This window comes from Silene latifolia, chromosome 9 (genome assembly GCF_048544455.1).
Source record: "Silene latifolia isolate original U9 population chromosome 9, ASM4854445v1, whole genome shotgun sequence".
NCBI lineage: Eukaryota > Viridiplantae > Streptophyta > Magnoliopsida > Caryophyllales > Caryophyllaceae > Silene > Silene latifolia.
In genome coordinates, this window is record NC_133534.1 from 43,495,554 (window position 1) to 43,513,255 (window position 17,702).

Consider the following 17,702-nt stretch of genomic DNA (forward strand, 5'->3'; position numbering starts at 1 on the left):
CCTTGCTCCACATCCATAGATTCTCCTATCAAGTTTTTTTATTGAGAAATAGTACTATTTTTCTTTGGCAACAAACTTATCTATTCCCAAATTCATAATTATTTTATTTAAATACTATGATTATAAATGGAACATGGTTATTCCAGTTTATGGATTGGTCATGGCTATTCGTTGGCGCCATAGCTCGCTGCTTGGCATCCTCATTTACTCGGCTCGGCTCAGCTCTATTGGTGGTCTTGGTGTCGCATGGGATGGGCGATTTAATGGCAATTTGTCACTTATTCGGCTCTATTCACGGCCTTAGTGACTCCGGGGATGTGCGCTTCAATGGCAATTGGTTATTCCATTGCCTTGCTGGTATTCCGGGTAATTTTTCCGTGGAAGTAGTAAGTCTATTTAGTGTCGTCGGTGCTCTTAAGTGACATTAATTATACTACGGTCATATAAATTAGTACTAAGTAGTTTTAACCGCGGACAAATAAAGACCAATGCAAAAAAAAGGCTCGGCTAATTGCTTATTACTATTTCAATTCGAAGGCGAATTTCGGTCCGTCTATCATTTGTTAGTAACGAGGTTCCAGGTTTTCTCTTGGGTCACAAGTTCGGGTTTGGTGCTAAAATCTGAAAAATAGTAGCAGAAGAGAGGCAAAAGACGAAAAGTAGTAGCAGACACCGTCTTCACCAGAACAATAATTAAACCCGAACAATAATTAAACCCGTTTATAAACATATAGCCCATTTAAGAAAAAGGGTGAGCAAACAAGACAGCAGTCCAAAATCATACGGGATGAAAATTTTACTAGGTTGTGTTTATAATTTCATATATTGGGATTTTATGTTAGATGGTGTAAATAGGTAAGTAATTGGCTTTTATGGAGCGCTTCAATTTGAAAACTATGGAGAGATTCAATTTGAAAACAATTGTGAAGTGGGTGTGTTGACCCTTCCTGCTTTTCTAATCTCGGACACATGATTTAGCATTTAAAATATACAACTGTATATGGGCTCATGCTAGAAATCTCAGAATGAACTACTCATTTTATCGGTAAGAATTGTAGATTAATTGGATATTGCCGTCTTAAATGAGATTTTGTGATAAGATATTTGGTGAATATTTTGTGAGATAATGAGGTTCAAATAAGCAGTTTTATATCTCCATCACTTTTTTTTCCCTGGATCTTAAACCTCGGTAATGATTAATGGTCGTTTTATAGAAAAATCTACGATAATTAAAAACGGATGAATTGAGCTGTATAGTTGCTACGTGTATAAGATATGGTTTTCTTAATTAAGTAAGAGAAATGTATTAATTAGTTATTATTATTTCGGGTTGGAAGCGGAATCCAATCCTATGGTCTTCGCTCCGCTATTTTTGGTGACGCGGTATTGTTGCTCGAAAACGATTTGTTTATTCCTATCAAATAATAATCATCTCTTTAGCTGAATGGTATACTTGGTATTTTGTTGATTAAAATATGACATGAACTACTAATTGTGTTGGGTGAATTTTTGGTGAGATATTAGTAGATTAGTATTATAGTTTTGATCTTATACTACAATTCACTTTCTGAAAATTGAATTGATTGCTCTTTTGGGACCTTCTATTTTTAGTGTTATATAGTATGAGCTACGGTTTTGATTGTTTAAGTTTCATGCTTTTTGGATGTGAATTTAACTATATTTTATGTAGAAGAAATGAATGGATAATGGGTAATACTCAGATTAGTGATCATTTTTAGTATGAATAATTCGCATTTTGCGGTATTGGTTTGGACGTAGAGTGGTGGTGGGGAGAATGTGGTGTGTGAAGTGCGAAGGTGAGAAACAATGATCTTTTTTTTTTCCAGTTATATACTTTCAGACTCAAAGAAGAAATTATACTTTCAGTATTTTGCGGTATTGGTTTCATTGCCGGTAGATACTTTCACTTTCAGACTCAAAAAAGAATAAGTTCTAATTTTTTGTCAGTTATGCAATCTGAATTTTATTTGATTTCGAGATATGTTCTTTTTTTTTGGGGCATTTTAGGGGAAATGAAATTATGAATTTGTGAGGATTTTAATTAGGTTAAAGAGATCATACTTCAAGAAATCCCAGCTGCTAAAATTGATGTGATGGAGTTGGATCTCAACTCACTAGCATCAGTAGAGAAGATTACATCCGGATATAAATCATTGAGCTTACCTCAACCTTCTCATGTGAATATGGTGATCTAAATGAACCCCTTCCATATTTTAACTGCAACTCTGCTAGGGCAATAAAGACAATTTAAATCAAAAAAATTGCCAAATTAAGATATGGGCCAATTCTGTTGAAATTGGACGCGAAATGAAAAGAGGTAAATTCAGCGTGTAGGGGGGAGTAGTATTTATTTCAGCATATCCATAAAGATGTTTGTACACAACATTTTCTGCGTTACTTGGCCAGAAATGTCGTCCTGTGATATTGGTTCTTTCGTAAATTGTGGATCATTATCAAGTTTAAAAAAGTTAGTAAAGCCCAAGGTTATTGTTTCGGAAATTGTGAATCATTATCAAGTTAAAAAAAAAGTTAGTAAAGCTTTCATATTGGTTTGGGAATCTGAATGAACTTTAAGCACTTTGAAATTGTGAATCATTATCAAGTTCTAGGCGAAGTTATTGTTGTCTTAAACCTCTGCCTACCTGTCTGTAGGATTTGTTGGATTTCATGACCGAACTTTCACAATTCTTCTCCTTGTGCCTATGCAGCTGAACTAAAGAAGATCAGGAAGACTAAGAGGCGTCAATTAAATCACTTTTCGGTATGTTTAAACGTCTTATTTACTAAAGTTGTGTTTGTTTTACTCTTTTACTTGCAGTAGATATGGAAACGTTGGGCTCCTCTGATGATTGTGGAGTCATGTTAAATCGTCTTGACATGAAATTTACAGTAGATATGGAAACGTTGGGGTTACTCAACATAAGAGATACGAAGTAAAATTTATGCTTTTACAGTTATACTTGAATAGAAGACCAGTTAGACTAGACTTGAATATAGAAAGATCAAACGATAAATAAGCGTAGGAGATGGAAAGGGGGAAGGAAAAGGAAATGGGTGTAATTAGTGAACAAGAGGGAGAGCGGGAGGTCTGAACAAAAGTGTGGGAGACGGATAGGCATGGAGGAAAAGGAAATAAGTGAAAATGTGGTGTAAGAGAGAAAGATAGATACAACCACTAGAAAAGTGAGAGGAAGGGAAATGATGAAATACGGAACAAATTATTAGGAGTTAGCACGGTGAAATATGTTAGATACAAGATATTAGGAGTTAGTACGGTGAAAACTAGACATTTATGTCAAAGAATAAGTTACCCGGTTCAAATTTGACATGTTTGTAGTCTTTTGGGTGAGGACCTGAAACTAAATAGTGTGTGAACTTTGAAGTACTTTTTTTTTTTGGTAAACGACTCAAACTCTCTAAGGTGGCTGTCTCGGGGGAAATGGGGGCTATAACATTGGTGAGGTATTGCACTTGATTCAATAAGTGAAATACTCAAGCTTTTGATTAAGTTTTGAGTAAATATTCTTCGCCTCACTATTTTTCTCAATAGCATTGGAGGAGGAAAGAAAGAGAGGCAAACAACAAGTTGTCCGCAATAAAAGAACACACACAACAGCCAACTAGAGAAGATAGCGAGTTCATCATTTTAGAGTCTAATTTTTATTTGCTCATGAATAATTGAGATTATATGATATGCTAAATGATTGCGTGATAAGAAGGATCTTTAATAGTTATTTCAAGTTATCTTGGTGTGATGGTTTGTGACGCCTTCATGTTAGTGTTGTTGGGCAGGTGACTAAAAATACCAAGTAAAGAGGAAAGAGGAGGCAAGGGGAGACCGAAAGCCTGAAGATAGATGAGCTAGACTTAGAAGTTTAGGCTTTCTTTTTTAGAGCAAGTAATTTAGTCTCCACTTAGTCTGTTGCAAGTAACAGGAATTCGAGATGACGTGATTTTTATAGCGATGGCTTATATTCAATATCTCCAAGTTTATGTCAAACATACAGTATTGTACAAAGTGAAGGTGTTGCTAATTTGCTATAAAGAGTCCTAAGCGGCATACTTCATCTTTAGTTTCGTAGAGATTGATATGTTAACATTCACCTTGCAAGTCGGTAAATGTTGCTTATTTGTACGCAAAATAATGGTGCTTGTGTTTAGTGTCTCCATAATTCAATGGCACATGTGTAGGTGCTGGTATTTCTCGCCCGATTCAACCTAGGGAACCAGAAAATCTCCAATCTCCAACTCTGTAAAATTAGTATTTAGGGTCTTTAACTCTTATAATTACGTTAAACAACTAACGATTCGCTTCAAAATAACTATCTTTCTTTAGGACATTATGTTAATACATTTACATGCCTCGCCATATAGTCTTGTAAATTAGCTAAGAATGTTATTTGGTTTCAAGAAAATCACTCAACTAGACGAGTAGAGCTTTGTTATTCAACGAATTATCACGCACTTAAGACGGTTCCTAGAACACATGTTTGTTTGCAGTGATTTTTTGACTTCCATACACTTGAGGAATAACACTAAGGTGATTGTTAATTTCTTGTATGTGCTCAAATGAAAGCAAAGTAACCATTGAACTTACGCATCGAAGACATCAATTGTATAATATACAAACACAAAAGTGCCCTATAGAACAGTTATGGTCCTTACTAGCTTCAATGACCATTGACAACCTGATCAACCAAAAAAACATCACTAATAATCAACTATAACTATAACGGTTCACCGAGAAAACCGTACCCAATGCATGAATCGATATTAATCCAAATAAACGAGTCACAATATCTTGGGGTATCGCGCATCACGCGCGCGATACAACAACTAGTATCATAAAAAGATAGGAGATAATTTTGTATAGAATGTAAAATACTAAATGACATAAATATATAAATCTGAAAGATTTTGTGTATTATAGTGCACCATCCTTATAAAATATACTAAAAATAATTAAACTTTATTTTAGGAAATATGTTTAGGCGAAAAAATTTGAAGTTTCGCCTATTCATTTAGTAAATAGGGGATGATAAATAAAAGTAATCGAAGAGAATGGGACAGCGTGACTACCATTGCCGAAAAATGAGACACCATCCAGGCATCCATTGAGTCCATTCATGGCCACAAAATGAAACAACAAGATCCACAGTGAGCCGCAAATTAGCTAATCTTTTTTTTTCTTTTTACTTTCTGATGGGGCATATTTCGCACCCCGACGATCAACATATTGAGCAAGGTCAAAGATATCCACAAAGACAAGTCAACGGCTTAGACAAGCCCAACCAACGAGGCTGTCGGCTGTCGGATGGGTCCCGCCTGGGGACCGCCCAGCCGGGGCACACATCCGCGAACTCATATCCAAGACCCTCGGCGGTGAGTCAACAGGGCCGCCGGCCTGCCATAGGTCCCTCGGCCGAGGGGTAGATCAGTCTTTCCACCTGCTAGCCACTTGGCCACTACGTGACAAAAGGTGAAAGTCTATAAATACTCCTCTACTCTCATTGAGTAGAGGATCCACAATTTAACCTAAGAATCACTATTCATCTGGTAATATCTTCCTTATCTCTCTACAATACGTACTTTGCCAAGTAACTACAACTTACCTCTCTAAGTTACTGACTTGAGCGTCGGAGTGAGTTCGCTCGGCCCAAAGCCGAGCCCTCAGTTTGTTTATCGTTTCAGGAGACCGCAAGGAGGATTCAACTAAAGACGTCATTCTACAAGCACGGGTGGTAACGTATAACTGCTCTGGAATTACACCCGAAACAATTGGCGCCGTCTGTGGGAAAAAGATACTAGACGCTAGTCACATTCATTCCCAAACAAAAAAAAAAAAAAAAAAAAACAAAAACCCACCCAAAAAGCTAAGAAGATGTCGAAACAACCAGAGAAGGTGTTGGTGGAAAACAAATTCTACCAAGACGACACATTCCACAACTCAGAAATCGGGCAGTCCCCCACCGGCCGTATCACTAATGCGGCGAATGGGACGCCAAGCGAACAAGATGTGCCGCTGCCCGCCGACCAGGTCACCATCATGGGACATGTGGTTGATGCAGCAAAGCTGAAGCTACTCCTGGACATAATTGCTAGTACGCCGGCTCACACTGTCACGCCGACAAGAGCGGCGGAACCCGTCCAGAGACCAGGGCCTTAACGTGACTCCAAGAGACTTGAATGGAGCACCGGAAGAAGCGGCCCCGTCAAGACGCCGGAGGAGCCCCAGTGCCGTGGTAAACCTTAGTCCTTCCCGCACGCGGGAGGATAGCGTCGCCCGCGGCAGACCGACGAGGCTTGCCTCGAGGAGTGAATGTAACACCCCCATACTCCAAGTGCCTTACCAGGACCACTCAGGTATGAGGACATCACCATCTCGGTCGCCCGAGGTATGATAATCAAATAGACAAAACAGAAACAACATTTATTAAAAGTAGTTTAATGAATAACTACAATCCTCGAAACCAAACTGAAAGTACAATACATTATTCCAAACTATCTGTTCTCAACTGAAATGTAAATAAATGCTAAACTACAGCGGAAGACTCTATCGTCATGTCGTGGCCATCCCGCCTATCCCCGTACTCATCTCTATACTGTTCAATATCCGCTCACCATCCCCGAATGGATCACCGCAGGTTTACAAAACAACACCGGGTCGGACTAATCACACAAACAATATAGACATCAATAACAAGATACACAGACCGAATGTCACACACACACGCACACACACACACCAACTCCCATCATCTCAATATCGACCGTCCACTGGACTACCCCGCGATGGGGGACCGCACTGTTCCCACCTAAGCCCCGCTCATCGTACGAGCGATAACCCCGTCCATTAATGTGCACATCCCCTTTCGTGGCGGGTTCCACGAAGGGCGAAACTAGGGCGTGAAGTCACTCCCGCAAGTGACCCCACTCACCGAGAACGCATCTCGAGAGCCATAGACAACCAATCACAATCACAATACAATCACAATCACAATCACAATCACAATCACAATCATCATATCAAAGAAATAACTACAAAGACATCACCAATACCCCATTATGGGACTAATACTAAGTAGGAAATCCCACCGGAAAGCACAACACGCAGACGGTATCTACAAATTTGTATCAAAACGGCTCCTCTACGAATTCTCCTCCTACCATACAACACATAGATGCTACCATTCAAATACTACTCAAAACCCCCAAAACCCTAAATTAGGGTTTCATCAATCTTAACAAAACATTAAATAAATTATATTAAAAGCTTACCCTCGACGCAGGGAATCCAACGACGCGAACTACGATACGAACTAACCGTCTGAACTCCGGAAATTGTCAAGAACGCGATTAGGAAGGAGACTAGTTGCTTTCTCTCTTAAACAGGTTTTAGGTTTTGTAAAAAGTGATTTAAAACAATTACGAATATGTTTAAATACCTTAATCGCGTAATTAACAAAACCCGAGAAAACTCCCAGTAAAATGGGACACTCGATCGAGTACCCAAGGTACTCGATCGAGTACCCTAGTTACTCGATCGAGTACCCCAGCTACTCGATCGAGTACCCAACAGGTCAGAAACTATTTTATTTCGCAACTTGCCCTTACTCGACAGAGTAAGGGCTACTCGATAGAGTACCCCAAGACATATAAATACGGAGTATTACAGTCTTCCCTCCTTAAAAGGAACTTCGTCCCCGAAGTTCAAACCACTACTAAAACAAAGGTACTCCAAAACATTCCCGACCCGAAGGTCAAACAAAACACACCGTAAGGCATGATACTAACCCAACTTATCCCGACAAACATACCGACACAACATATAAAAGGTGTATAAAACTCTTAAAAACTCTCGCGATCATCTCCTACCCCCCTAAAAGAAACAAGGTTACGTCCCCGTAACCATACATACCTGATCGAAAAGGAAAGGGTAACGCTCTTTCATGATATCCTCTGCCTCCCATGTAGCTTCCTCAGTCTCGTGGTTAGACCAAAGGATCTTAAGCAAAACTGTCTCACCACTTCTGGTCTTTCTAACCTTTCGGTCTAGGATCTGCTTAGGCACCTCCAGATATGATAAAGACTCATCCAGCTCTAAGCTCTCTGCCTCCAACACATGTGACGGGTCACTCACATACTTCCGCAGCTGCGATACATGAAACACATTATGCACTCTTTCTAATGCAGCTGGTAATGCCAAACGATAAGCAACTTCCCCAACTCGCTCCAAGATCTCATAAGGCCCTATAAACTTCTGACTTAGCTTGCCTTTCTTCCCAAACCTCATAACTCCACGCATTGGAGACACTTTCAGAAGAACCTTGTCCCCAACCTGAAACTCTATGTCCCGACGATGTAGATCTGCATAACTCTTCTTCGTCGATCTGGGCCGCTCTCATCCGTTCCCGATCATCTTAACTGTTCCACCATCTCATGCACCATCTCTGGTCCTAAAACCACAGCCTCAAAGACTATCGTCCCCAGATTGGACTCCTACATCTCCTCCCATACAAAGCCTCAAACGGTGCCACACCAATACTAGTGTGATAAATTTTGTTATTGTAAGAAAATTCTATCAAGTCCAACCTCTCGCTCCCAGCTACCACCAAACTCCATCACACAAGCTCGCAACATATCCTCAAGGGTCTTGATTGTTCTCTCACCGCTAATCATCACGGGGATGAAATGTTGTACTCATCTTCAAAGTCTGTTCCCAACGATTCTTGCAACTCCTTCCAAAACCTCGATATAAACCTCGCATCTCTGTCGGACACTATGTCCTTAGGGACTCCATGTAACTTAAGCACGTTCTTTCGATAGGCCATAGCCGATTGTGCCTTAGTCCATGTATCTTTCATTGGAACAAAGTGAGCGACTTGGTCGACGATCCACTATCACCCGGATCATGTTTGTTACCTTGTTGACTCTTGGCAAACCCACAATGAAATCCATGGAAATGGATTCCCACTTCCACTCAGGCACCTCTAAAGACCGAATCTTACCTTGTGGTCTTCTCTGTTCCCCTTTAACTCTTTGGCATGTCAAACAACGGACACGAACTCACTGTTGTCTCTTTCTTCATCCCAGGCCACCAAAACGTTTTCTTCAAATCTTTGTAAAGCTTGTCTCCACCTGGATGAACTGAATATGGTGTGCAATGCGCTTCTGTCATGATCGTCTTTTTCAACTCCTCATCGTTAGGAACATACCACCTACCATCAAACCTCAAGCTACCATCTGTATGAATGGAAAACCGGGACACTGTCCCTTTCTCAACTCCAGCTCTCCACTCCACTATCTTAGGATCCAAAGCATGCTTATCCCGAATGTCATCATAAAACTCCATATGTACTGTCATATCACCCATGGCATCTCCTTTCTGCATCATATGTATCCCAAAGCTCGCTACCTCATCCCTCAGCCTCATCAAAGATAGAGCTGTACACAGAGAATGTACACTCTTTCTACTCAAAGCGTCAGCAACAACATTGGCCTTCCCTTCATGGTAGATGATTTCCATGTCATAATCGCCAATCAACTCCATCCACCTCCTCTGTCTCATGTTCAACTCCTTCTGCGTGAAGATGTACTTAAGACTCTTGTGGTCAGAAAATACCTTAAAGATTGCTCCATAAAGGTAATGCCTCCAAATCTTGAGAGCAAACACCACTGCACCCAACTCCAGGTCATGAGTAGGGTAGTTCTCCTCATAAGGCTTCAACTGCCTAGAAGCATAGGCAATCACTTTACCATTCTGCATCAACACACATCCCAACCCATTCTTCGAGGCATCTGTATAAACCTCGAAATTCTCGCTCCCTTCAGGTAATGCGAGGACAGAGCGTGGTCAAACGCTCCTTTAATGTTTGGAACGCCGTCTCACAACTCTCATCCCAACGAAACCTGTTCTCTTTCCTCATCAACGCTGTCATCGGTCTAGCTATCTTGGAGAAATCTTTCACGAACCGTCTGTAGTATCCAGCTAAACCCAAGAAACTTCTCACCTCAGCAACATTCTTCGGTGCTTCCCACTTTGTCACTTGCCTCAATCTTCGCCGGATCCACTGACTACCCCATCTTTAGAGATTACATGCCCCTTAAAAGCAACTTTCTCTAACCGAACTCACACTTGGACAAACTTAGCATACAACTCATGATCCCTCAAAGTCCGCAACATGATCCTCGGATGCTCCTCATGCTCCTCCTTAGTCTTAGAGTAGACTAAGATGTCATCGATAAACACCACCACGAATGGTCCAAGAACGTCTCAAGATCCTATTCATCAAATCCATAAACACCGCCGCGCATTAGACAACCCAAATGGCATCACCACATACTCATAATGGCCATACATCGACGTGAAAGTTGTCTTCGGTATGTCCACATCTCTAATCTTCACCTGATGGTACCCCGACCTCAAATCAATCTTAGAAAAGACCGTTGCACCGCTCAACTGATCAAACGGGTCATCTATCCTTGGCAAAGGATACTTGTTCTTTATCGTCACATGGTTCGACTCCGGTAATCTATGCACATGACCTCAAACTCCCATCTTTCTTCTTCACGAAAAGGACTGGTGCTCCCTACGGCGATACACTTGGTCTAATGTATCCCTTCTCTATCAAATCATCCAACCGCTTCCTAAGTTCCTCCATCTCCTTAGGACCCATACGGTACGGTGCCTTAGAGATTGGCCCCGTCCCCGGCTTCAACTCAACGGTGAAATCTATCTCCCTCTTCGGTGGCAACCCGGAATCTCCTCTCGGAAAAACATCTCGCAAACTCTCCCACCACTGGTATCTCGTCAATCGCCGGGCTCTCTATCCGGTCATCTCTCACATGGCACAAAATCAGAGGACATCCCTTCCTCCGATACGACTTCAAGGTGACAATCGCAATCAACTTGACTTTGGGTTTGACTAGAAACCCACGGTAAGACACACTAACACCCTTAGGACCTCTTAGGGACACTTTCTTTTGATGACAGTCTATCTTAGCTTTATACTTTCCTAACCAATCCATCCCAACTATCATCTCAAAACCATTAAAAGGAAACTCTAGCAAGTCTACAGGAAAATCGACTTGCCCAACTATCAAAGATACATCTCTAAACAACCTCCCACACGATACGGACTCACCCGAAGGTATGAAAACTTGCTCCCTAATAGACTCATATACTCTCAAACCCAATCGTTTTACATGACTCAAGACACAAACGATCGAGAAGCCCCCGAATCAAACAAAACAAAGGTAGGAACACCATTAACAAGAAATGTACCGGTGATAACGTGCGCATCTTCCTCAGCTGTCTTCTTGTCCATCATGAACAACTTGCCCATCGGTCTTCGCCCACCTCCCGGACAAGATCTGCCGATGCGGTCGGCTTAGCACCGACCCTTGATTGTTGTTGTTGTTCATCGGTGTCTTCTGATAAGAATTACCGCCGTTGCGGTTGCCTCCACTCTGGTAGCTCGACCTCCCGGTTTGGCCATGATCCCCGGGTCCGTTGCTCGCAAAGCTCGTGCGGGTCTCGACAGATCCCGGTGCACTCGTGCACTCATGTCTCTTGTGGCCTACGCCACCACAACCAAAGCAGTCACTCCCCAGCTATTGCTCACACTCCCACGACCTCGCCCAAAGGAAGTTCCAAAGACTAAACCCGGACCCTTAAGAAAATCCCTTAGATTGATTGTGGTTGCCTTTCTTGAAATTAGATGGGCCACCACCCTCGCTCTCAGACTTCCTCTTCTCTCCACCTGACCTCTCCCGAGCCATCTCTACTAGTCTCTCGGCTTTTCCGACCCTCTCATACGCTTCCTTTACATCGTAAGGACTCCCACGGGTAACTTATCCATAATTTTCGTGGTTAGCCCTCTCTCAAACCTCAAAGCCAGATTCTCCTCACTCAAACCCATATCCTCAAAGATATCTAGATTTCTCATTGAACGCTCTGTAGTACTCACCCACAGACATCTCGTAGTCATCTTAAACTTGTCGAACTCATCTCTCAACTTACTCCTCACATGTTCGCAGTACGAACTCCTTTCTCTGACCCTACGAAACTCCTCCCAAGGTATAGCGGGTAACCCCTGGTTGGTATATATCTCCTTGGCACTCACTTTCACTGAATCCCACCACTTGCCACCTGCCTCCCTCGATAGAATGCAGCCTGATCCACTCTCATCTCATCAGACAACGAACTAAATCTAGTATGTTCTCCATCTCCCTCACCCAACTATCAAGAAGGTTAGGCTCCTCAACTCCCTTGTACTCCTTCGGGTTAAACCTCGCAATATAGAGGCTGACTTTAGCATGGTCAACCTCCTTCTCCTTACTCTTATCCTTGTCCTCATTCACTCTCTTCAGGGTCTCAGTAAGAGCATCCTGGTGCTCTAACATCTTGACGATGTCGTCCGTAGTCATAAGCTCAGCTCTCGCATACAAAGCATTTCTCTTGGGCGGCATCTTGAAGCTATATAAGAAAGGGTAAACATAAACACACGTACTAAACCTCGAAACACGAGAACGCTGCCCGGAACCTACTCGATCGAGTATCCAAACCCACTCGATCGAGTAACGGGCTACTCGATCGAGTGCCCCCATGTACTCGATCGAGTACCCAAACTCCAGAACCAAACAGACCTTCTGATCTCTAACCCACTCGATCGAGTATCTAGGCTACTCGATCGAGTGATTTCTACTCGATCGAGTACCCTAGTTACTCGATCGAGTGCCCCAAAACGCGATTCTGGACTCAAAATCGTCAAAAACCTACCCGATCGAGTCAGCCTCACTCGATCAAGTACCACCCATACGTAAGAGCTACCCGCATATTATGTCATATACTAACATGCTAATTTGTATAAATCACATTATATCATAACAATCATGCTATTAATTGCCACGTTGTAAAACATTCCATCATGCTATCATTTCATCAACAATGTCTATATATATATAACATCACTTTTCTTTTATCTCATCAACTTCCAATTCGAACATCCAACCATCAACACATTCCATCACATTGTTACGTAAGTTACTTAGCACACACATGACTCAACACACATTTCCCCCATGTGACCGGTTCAAAGTTGTAGGGCGACCCCCGCGACTTTAGGACGTCTCCCAAGCCTTTGCACTAGCTCCTACAACTTCTACCCCGGGTTCATTTTAATTGACTCCCTATGTTCATTAAGTTCATTGGTTACAGGTTTCAGGATCGTCGCTCTGATACCATTTTGTAACACCCCCATACTCCAAGTGCCTTACCAGGACCACTCAGGTATGAGGACATCACCATCTCGGTCGCCCGAGGTATGATAATCAAATAGACAAAACAGAAACAACATTTATTAAAAGTAGTTTAATGAATAACTACAATCCTCGAAACCAAACTGAAAGTACAATACATTATTCCAAACTATCTGTTTCTCAATCGAAATGTAAATAAATGCTAAACTACAAGCGGAAGACTCTATCGTCATGTCATGGCCATCCCAGCTATCCCCGTACTCATCTCTATACCTGTTCAATATCTGCTCACCATCCCCGAATGGATCACCGCAGGTTTACAAAACAACACCGGGGTCAGTACTAATCACACAAACAATATAGACAGCAATAACAAGATACACAGACAGCTGAACTGTCACACACACACGCACACACACACCAACTCCCATCATCTCAATATCGATCGTCCCATCGGACTACCGCCCCGCTGGGGGACCGCAGCCATTCCCACCTAAGCCCCGCTCATCGTACGAGCGATAACCCTGTCCATTAATGTGCACATCCCCTTTCGTGGCGGGTTCCACGAAGGGCGAAACTAGGGCGTGAAGTCACTCCCGCAAGTGACCCCACTCAGCCGAGAACGCATCTCGAGAGCCATAGACAACCAATCACAATCACAATCACAATCACAATCACAATCACAATCACAATCATCATATCAAAGAACTAACTACAGCACATCACCAATACCCCATTATGGGACTAATACTGAGTAGGAAATCCTACCTGAAAAGCACAACACGCAGACGGTATCTACAGCTGTATCAAAACGGCTCCTCTACGAATTCTCCTCCTACCATACAACACATAGATGCTACCATTCAAATACTACTCATAAAAACCCCCAAAACCCTAAATTAGGGTTTCATCAATCTTAACAAAACATTAAATAAATTATATTAAAAGCTTACCCTCGACGCAGGGAATCCAACGACGCGAACTACGATACGAACTAACCGTCTGAACTCCGGAAATTGTCAAGAACGCGATTAGGAAGGAGACTAGTTGCTTTCTCTCTTAAACAGGTTTTAGGTTTTGTAAAAAGTGATTTAAAACAATTACGAATATGTTTAAATACCTTAATCGCGTAATTAACAAAACCCGAGAAAACTCCCCGTAAAAACCGGACACTCGATCGAGTACCCAAGGTACTCGATCGAGTACCCCTTACTCGATCGAGTACCCCTTACTCGATCGAGTACCCAACAGTCGAAACTATTTTATTTCGCAACTTGCCCTTACTCGACAGAGTAAGGGCTACTCGATAGAGTACCCCAAGACATATAAATACGGAGTATTACAGTGAAAGAAGCCCGACTCACCAGAGTCGGAGAAGAAGCCCCTCCTGCCACGGGGAGAGGAGCCGGACTAGGGATGTGAGGAGCCGATCGCCGCGTGTCGTTCGACACGTGGTCGACAGCGACCCCTCGGCGCCTACGTCCTAGATACCCCGGTGCCGACTAAGCTGAAGTTGCCACCTATAGCATACAAAGGAGAAGGCGACCCAACCGACCACGTCGAGGCTTACGAGTCTCATATGTCAGTATGGGAGCAACCCGATGAAGTCTGGTGCCGAGTCTTCCCAACGACATTGCATGGGATGGCTCAGAGTTGGTACAAGGGGCTACCCGACGGGTCGGTATCTTTTACGCCGACCTAAAAGACACGTTCCTAGCCCAATATTCCTGCAACAAGAGGAGGGCCGTGGAGACCTCGGACCTCCTGACTATCAGACAGGAAGGAGGCGAGTCTCTCCGAAGTTGTGTGAAGAGGTTCGACGCCAAGGTTCAGCAGATCCGTGAGCTGAACAGCGAACTGGCAGCCTTCGCGCTGATGAAAGGCCTCCCGAGAGGAGACCTAAAGAATGAGCTCATCAAGTGCGGCGGCCAAAGGTTAGACTCGCCAGAAAATGGCCGATCAAGCCATTAAGGTGGAAGACTACCACAAGACTCGGGTAGGCCCAGCGAGGCCGAATATTCCGAAAGAAAAAGCCGCCGGGAGGACAACCCGGATGAAAGACGCCGTGACGGTAATAGGTCACGGCCCCGACAGTCCACCAGAAATGAACTCGGCGGACGCCGGGGAGTTCGGGAACGAACCGCCGGAGGCGGTACAATGATCACACCCCCCGGCCGTGTGCCGCCGCCGAGGTTTTCGCCCGAGCAAGAGCGAGGGTCGAAGTGGGAGAGGCCTCCCGGTGCCGAGGAGTGACGGTGACACGAGCCGATCGTGAGTACCACGGCCACACCGGTCACCTTATCGACAATCGCCGACATCCGAAGAATGCCATTCAAGAACCGATCCGGAAAGGAGCCTCGGCAAGTATGTTGCCAAAGGCCAAAAGACCGACGGTTCAGATAAGAAATCCGTCTTCAAACGGATAGGAGTAATCCATGTGGTCATCGGGGGCAACGAGAACGGTGGGTCCGCTCATGGGCACAACGGACTCGAATGAGTCAGATCGGGCCATCAACTTCGTGCCCAACACGGCGACTCCCGCGTCCAACATCCCCGATATAACTATTGGAAAGAGGGATTACGAGGGAGTCATCGCCCCTCACAGCGACCCACTCGTAGTCCACTTGGACATAGCCAACCACTTGGTGAAGAGGTGCCCGATTGACACAGCGCCTACACAAACATTATGTACAACGAATGCTTTCTCAACCTCGGTCTGAAGGTTGAAAACTTGAACCCCCGCACGCACCGCCCGTTGTACGACTTTTCGAGCCTACTGGTACCCTTGGGTCAATCAGGCTGCCGGTGAGTTTCGGCGAGGGAAGCGCGGCCAAAAGCGTTATGTCTGAGTTTGTGGTCATTGACGGCTCGTCCGCCTACAACATTCTCATAGGCCGAGTCACCCTGAGCGAGGCCGATGCAGTAATGTCCATCCGGGCTTTGACATTGATGTATGTCTCGGACCGGGGGGAAGCGCATAAGCTCGTTTCAAAGAACGAGAAGGACGAAGTGGTCAATGCCCAAATATCCGCCAGATGGTGCAACATGCAGTCCCTCAAAGTGGCAAAGAGGTCAGGGAAGGGGAAAAGCCCATCCTTGCAGCAGGAGGGTGACCCGATGAATACCGACGTCGATATGGTTGAAGGAATCCCGACCCGCCAAAAAGAGCCGCGTCCCGGCGTATGGGAAATAACCACTGACGGGTCCCCCACGGCGAACAGCTCAGGGGCTACCATTTTTATCACCAGCCCAAACGGGGACGTGTTTGAGCACGCCTTGAAACTTACCCACTCGACCTCAAACAACGAATCCGAATACGAGGCGGTGATAAATGGAGTCGAGTTAGCTAGGGCTGCCGGGGCGGAGCACGTCGTGGTGAAAACATGCTCACTATTGGTGGCCACCAAATCAGAGGAGAGTGTGAGGCTCGGGACGACGGGGTAATAAGATGCCTGGAAAGGGTAAAAGCCAACACCGCCAAATTGGAGTCCTTCCAGATACAGTACATGGAGGGTGCACCTTTGACGAGCCATTAGGGCACCGACAATCTCGAAAAAAAAAAATTTTGTATAGCGGCGGAGGTGCCAAGACATTTGTGGGCACCCCAACGCATGTTTATATCTAATGAAGAATCATCCGAGTTTTCCATGAAAGTGTTCATTTCCCCCCCCCCGTAGTCGCTATCGTAAAAGCAGCACCGGCTCACACTTTGTCACACCGACAAGAGTGGCGGTCTCCATCAAGAAGCAGCACCGTCGCAGTCACCTTAAGTAGTAGACGCTACGGCGATCACCCCAAGAGGTAGACGTCGCGCAAAGAACTCCAAGTGGTAGACGCCACGGCAGTCGTCAAGAAGCAGGCACCGGCTCACACTGTCACACCGACAAGAGCGGTAGCCTCCATCAAGAAGCAGGCACCGTCGCAGTCACCCCAAGTAGTAGACGCTACGGCAGTCACCCTAAGAGGTAGACGTCGCAGCAGTCACTCCAAGTGGTAGACGCCACTAGATCAACATCAAGAAGTGTACCGTCGTTAGTCACCCCAAGTAGTAGACGCTACGGCAGTCACCCCAAGAGGTAGACGTCGCAGCAGTCACTCCAAGAGGTAGACGCCACGGCAGTCATTACCAGCACGGCTGATACTCGCAAAAACGGTCAACGTATCTTGGGAACGTTAAACACAGTTGAGATACGCACTCCCTGCATCGCGGCCGGCCGAGGCGAAAACAAAAAAGGCACTCAATTGATAACGTAAGAAGACAACTCATTTAAGACGAAAAGACCTCGGCCAAGCCAGAGGCAAAGTGAAAACGTTTACAGTCAAGATAAACAACTACTAGCGCAAAAAGACAACTCATAAAAATGGGGTAAAAACCTCGGCCAAGCCGGAGGCAAAAGAAACGAGCTCTTATTAAAAATGTT

At 44.2% G+C, this 17,702-nt stretch overlaps 1 long non-coding RNA gene across 1 annotated transcript; it reads left to right on the top strand.

Annotated features, from left to right (window-relative positions):
- The first annotated feature begins 2,675 nt into the window (after positions 1-2,675).
- On the top strand, positions 2,676-4,094 carry LOC141602635 (uncharacterized). The gene is made up of 2 exons (XR_012524576.1): positions 2,676-2,782; positions 3,814-4,094. It is a non-coding gene; the product is annotated as an uncharacterized LOC141602635 (long non-coding RNA).
- The last annotated feature ends 13,608 nt before the right edge of the window (positions 4,095-17,702 follow it).